Raw genomic sequence first — 6,602 nt, 5'->3', positions numbered from 1 at the left:
TGTACCACATTTTCTGTATCCATTCTTCTGTTGAGGGACATCTGGGTTCTTTCCAGCTTCTGGATATTATAAATAAGGCTGCTATGAACATAGTGGAGCAGGTATCCTTATTACAAGTTGGAACATCATCTAGGTATATGCTCAGGAGAGGTATTGCTGGAATTTCTGTTAGTATTATGTAACACTATGTTCCACAGCTAAGAGATGGTGACACTTCCAGTGTCCACCAACTGATAAATGAAGAAAGAAATTGGGATATATTGGAATGCAGAGAGGTTGACAAAGAGATGGAGAAGAAGGGAAGGAGATGAAGAGATAAAATGGAACTTATAGGAGAAGAGAGTAGACAAAACTACACAGTGCTTAAAGCCATAACTAATGGGGATTTCTTAGATAGATGATTAAATAATAATTAGGTTGTGTCTGCCCCATGTAAGTGTTTATATCAGTTGAGTTTTGAGTTCATTGCGTGGACATTTTGTGGGTTGAGAATTTACTAATATAAATCTGGCTGATAAATTTCAAGACTTTAGAGTTTTGATTTTACCTGGTTACTGGTATTTGTGACCGCTAAGCACAGGGGGTAGATGGCTGAAAATGTGAGTAGAATTTGCCGCAAGAGAAACAGGCAAGATGCTGGTCACTGCATGGGGTTGTTAGTCATGGAGATGGTGAGGTCACTGGAGCCAGAGAATAGTCAATGATAGCACATGATGGTGATTTTTTTTAAATATTTCATGCTCCAAGGGATGATAGTAAATTCATGAAACACAGTAAAATGTCACATTAAGAACTCAATAAGACACTGTGGCTATTAAAACAATATTATGTGTAAATCAGTATTAACACTGAATCTAAAAGAAAATGAACTCTTCTGGATTAATAGTAAAGGTCCTAGATAGGGGCCAGAAATGAAACATGTCTTACCAGGAGCCCAGCTTGAACAAGTTGGTTGTATCAGAATAATTTTTCTCAGTCTGAGTTATGGTACTGTATATATTAGATAATATTTAAGGATAGTGTCAACCTTAAGAGTGATTTTAATTCTGAGTTTTTAAAAATACTTGCTTTTGAGATACATACTAACTATGAGAGATTTGTCATGGTAAGTGAATTTTACTTTAAAAGACTTTGATAAAATAATTACAAAAATAATGTTGAAATTTGATGGAGAATAGAATTATCAATAATGCAAAATACTCCTCACATGTAGCTTTTAAAATTAGTAACACTTTCCTATGTGTATTTTAGGAGCCCTTTACTTTCATTTTTATCATATTCCAATATGTCTATACTTTAAGATTATTTGCATATTAGATCGTCAAAATTCAATGTGAATTATTCAAGTATTGTCTTCTAAACACATTATAATAGATTAAATAAGCAGACCTAGATCATAATATAGTCAGGTATGCTTATGAGGCCCAGCAAATGAAGAAACCCACACCACTGTCCAATGATACATTTAAATTGAGACTGTTTGAAACATTGGAAATAAAATACTAAGAACAAGTAATTATGGACAAGAAGTGTGTTGTGATGAGGATTTTATCTAGTGCTAACCAATCATGATTTTGTTCTCTTCTACAAGCTAGGTCAATGTCACCTTCTCTATCACCATTTTGATGAGTGCACACACACAATAGGAACACAGTGTAGAACATGGTAATATATCCTGAAACACAAAGATTATTGGAAGAACAAGTGACCAGAGAGAATCATTAATCATGCTCATGTTTCTTAACAGGAAAACACATTCCCTCTATTCTTCTTGTGAAATATTTGTCTTATGGACTGTCAACAAACTAATAGTGGTACCATTTCAAATCTTCATAAAACCATGGTAAAAGTGTGACATGTTTGCATTGACCTGGTATACTTTATTATGTAGGGTAAAAGTTTCACATTTCATATGATTTAAGAAACATATATGAGTAAATATTTTCTTCATATAGTTATTACCCATTAAGCTATTTCAATATTTGAATATAATGGAGGCATTTAGTACTGTTTTAGAAAACTCAATGAATACAATATAAGACAAATGACTTTGGGGAAGGAGCATGGCTTATGAGACCTTTCATCCAAAATAATACGCTTAATAGTTGACTTCATATTTGTATAATTAATATCTAGCATTTATATCTTATACTGTACTAAGAAATTCTCATACATATTCTCAGATAACATAGAAATCCTGGAAGTGATATCTTATTAATGACCTGTTCCCTTCACTAAGACTTGCATTTCCATTGCTAGTCAATAGTTAGAGAAAAATGAAGGGACACATGTCTAGAAATAATCGTAATTTTTTTTTAGTTTCCAGAAAATAGTTTGTTTTCCTAAACAGTGCAATTTTCCTATCACTTGCCTGAATTTACAGAAGCTCAGGGTCCTGAAACTGCAATGTAATGTACTGCAGTAGCAGTATTTTATTTTGCATTTCTGTGAAAATTCACAATTGAAAAACACACCAGTGAGCTTTGCTAAGATGGAAATGTGTCAATACCATATACTTAAGTTACCTGTCTTCACATTACATTCACTGTTCTACTATCAAAATCATGGGATCCTGGTTATGCAGAATTTTGATAAGGGCTTATTCTCCTGTGTTTTTTTGTTTGTTTGTTTGTTTGTTTGTTTTGTTTTGTCCTCTCTGTGATGCTAGGAGATTTGGATTCAAATTTCTGATTATTAATTGCTAAGGAGAGATATCTGATGCAATAAACATATGGTCTAGATGTAAAATGGACTCTTTTTTGAAAACTTGAAGTAAATTGATCCAGCTTAATTAAGTCACATAGAGATATTCTACCTGCTCTCTGTCTTGGAAGCCTTTGGCTCATTATTTCCAACACTGTTGCTACAACTTTGGGAATTTATTCTTGCATCTGATTTGCTTTGCAGAAGCCATCAACATTGTTCTGCTGTGATTATTATAAACTATTATTGGCAGGTATGCAGTTTAAATAAAGTTTTAAATACTAGTATATCATTCTTTGACTTTCCTTATTCATATTAAACTAACACATTTTAAAAAATTGTAATTAGAAAACTCACAGTATTAAATGTAAGTTTCTAGAACTGAAGACTGCAAAGATGGCTCAATAATTAAGAGCACATAAATATGTAATTTTGGGGGCTTTTCTTTGCACCCTTTGCTCCCAAGCAATGACTGGGCATTTCTATGTCCACTCTAGTCCATTTTAGATCACATAATTAAATAATACAAACACCTAATAAATTTATTAACTAGCTGCTGACAATATGCTGGACAAATAATCACCTATTCTAGTCTTCTGTTTCTCCTGATTTCCCAGATATGTGACTCTTTACCTGCAATCTTAGTCTTGCCCTGGCTTTCTGTGTTCTGTGTGTGTCCTCATTGCAACTCCCCTAAAGATTTGCCAACGGAGAATACTCCTATTCCTCCCTCCTTTCCTTCCTTCTTTCCTTGTCTTTTCTCTCTGTTCAGGACCCCCTGACTGAGATCAGAAGTCCTGCCTTGTTTTCTTCTACTCAGATATTGGCTGATCAGAGGCAATGGAAAACAATTTTTATACAACATTGAGACTGGAGGTGTTTGACAATGCCAATATCCAGACTGGAACCAAATCTCTGGGCAAAGAAATAAGCATCTGAATACACAGTGCAAAAAAAAAAATTCCACAGCAAGCAAATATTGTATTGATGAAGAGTTTGTTCAATTTCTAACCCCCATGTTGAATAGCTTACAACCACCTGTAATTCCAGCCCTAATGGATCCAATGTCTTCTTTTGGACTCTACAGTGATTACTAGATGTATGTATAGACCAAGACAGAGATACAGACACATGCACATAAATAAAATAAAATATTTAAAAATATCTCAACAATTCTTACACTCCAACCAATTAATATAACTCTAAGGTTGCCTAGATTTCTTAATTTGTCTAATATGTGGATAGGTCTGTGATGACATTGGTAAAAGATCACAATGCACATATTATTTCTGAATTGTATATGTAATGGTAAGCATTTCCTATTTTGAAAATTAATCTTGCACATCATGCTTTTTTATTTTTTTTTACTTTACTTTATTTACATTTCAAACATTATTCCCCTTCCTAGTTTCCCTCTGAAAACCCCCTAACGCTTCCCCCAATGCTCACCAATTTACCCACTCCTGCTTCCTGGTCCTTGCATTCCACGACACTGGGGCATTGAACCTTCACAAAACCAAGAGCCTCTTCTCCTATTGATGATGGACAAGAACATCCTCTGCTATCTATGTGGCTTGAGACACGAGTCCCTGATTGTGTACTCTTTGGTTGGTAGCTTAGTCCCTAGGAACTGTGTGGGTACTGGTTGGTTCATATCATTGTTCCTCCTATGGGGCTGCAAACCCCTTCAGCTACTTGGGTCCTTTCTCTAGCCCCTTTATTGGGGACCCTGTGCTCAGTACAATGGTTGGATGAGAGTATCCACTTCTGTATTTATCAAGCACCAGTAAAACCTCTCAGGAGATAACTATATCAGGCTCCTATCAGAAAGCACCTGATGACATCCACAATTTTGTCTGAGTTTGGTGACTGTATATAGGATAGATACCCAGGTGAGGCAATATCTGGATGGCCTTTCCTTCAGTCTCTTATCCACACATTGAATCTCTATTTCTTTCTATGGGTATTTTGTTCCTCTTTCAAAGAAGGATCTAAGTACTCACACTTTGGTCTTCCTACTTTTTGAGTTTCATGTGGTCTGTGAATTGTGTCTTAGGTATTCTGAACTTCTAGGATAATAGTCACTTATCAGTGAGTGCATACCATGTGTGTTCTTTTGTGATTGGGTTACAGCACTCAGGATGATATTTCCATTTACCTAAGAATTTCATGAAGACATTGTTTTTAATAGCTGAGTAGTATTACGTTATGTAAAAGTACCTGAGTTTCTGTATCCATTCCTCTGTTGAGGGACATCTGAGTTATTTCCAGCTTCTGGCTATTATAAATAAGGGTGCTATGAACATAGTGGAGCCTGTGTCCTTATTACATGTTGGAGAATCTTCTGGTTATATGCCCAGGAGTGGTATTGCTGGGTCCTCAGGTAGTATTATGCCTAATATTCTGAGGAATCACTAAACTGATTTTCAGAGTGGTTGTAACAGCATAAAATCCCACCAGCAATAGAGAAATGTTACTCTTTCTCCACATCCTAACCAACATCTGCAGTCACCTGAGATTTTAATCTTAGCCATTCTGATGGGTGTGAGGTAGAATCTAAGGGTTGTTTTGATTTGCATTTCCCTGAAAACTGAGGATGCTAAACATTTCTTTAGGTACTTCTCAGCTATTCGGTATTCTTCAGTTGAAAATTCCTTGTTTAGTTCTTTACCCCATTTTTAACAGGGTTATTTGGTTCTCTGGAGTCCAACTTCATGAGTTCTTTGTATATATTGGATATTAGCCCTTTATCAGACGTAGAGTTCATAAAGACACTTTCCCAATCTGTTGGATGTCATTTTGTCCTATTGACAGTGTCTTTTGCCTTACAAAATCTTTGTAATTTTATGAGCTCCCATTTGTCAATTCATCATCTTATACCAGAAGCTACTCATGTTCTGTTCAGGAAAATTTCCCCTGTGCCCATGTGCTTGAGGTTCTTCCCCACTTTCTTTTGTATTAGTTTCAGAGTATCAGATTTTCTGTGTAGGTCCTTGATCCATTTGGACTTGAGCTTTGTACAAGTAGATAAAAATGGATCTATTTTCATTTTTCTACATGCTAACTGCCACTTGAACCAGCACCATTTTTTTTTAAATACTGTCTTTTTTTTTTTTTTTTTGCAAGTTTTAGCTCCTTTGTCAAAGATCAAGTGACCATAGGTGTGTGAATTCATTTTGGGGTCTTCAATTCTATTCCATTGATCTTACTGCCTGTCTCTGCACCAAGACCATGCAGTTTTATCACTATTGCTCTGTAGTACACCTTGAGGTCAGGGATCATAAATCCCCAAGAAGCTCTTTTATTGATGAGAATAGTTTTTGCTATCCTGTATTGTGTTGTTGTTGTTGTTGTTATTCCAGATGAATTTGTAAATTGCCCTTTACAAATTCATACAAACTCTATGAAGAATTGAGTTGGAATTTTGATGTAGATTGTATTCAACCTGTGTATTACTTCCAGAAAGATGGCCATTTTTACTATACTAATTATACTAATCCATTGGTATGGGTTTTCCCATACCCATCTTTCCATCTTCTGAGATCTTCTTCGAATTCTTCTTCAGAGACTTAAAGTTCTTATACAGATCTTTCACTTCCTTAGTTAAATTCACACAAAGGTATTTTATATTATTTGTGACTATTGTGAAGAACGTTGTTTCCCTAATTTCTTTCTTAGCCTGTTCATCCTTTGTGTAGAGAAAGGCCACTTATTTGTTTGAGTTAATTTTATATCCAGCTACTTCACTGACGTTGTTTATCAGGTTTAGGAGTTCTCTCGTCATATTTTTGGTGTCACTTATTTATGTATACAATCATATATAATCCTCAAATAGTGATACTTTGACTTCTTCCTTTCCAATTTGTATCTCTTTGACTTCCTTTTGTTGTCTAATTTCT

The sequence above is a fragment of the Mus caroli genome, chromosome 10 (assembly GCF_900094665.2).
Source record: "Mus caroli chromosome 10, CAROLI_EIJ_v1.1, whole genome shotgun sequence".
In the NCBI taxonomy this organism is placed as follows: Eukaryota; Metazoa; Chordata; class Mammalia; order Rodentia; family Muridae; genus Mus; species Mus caroli.
This window is presented reverse-complemented; position numbering follows the sequence as displayed.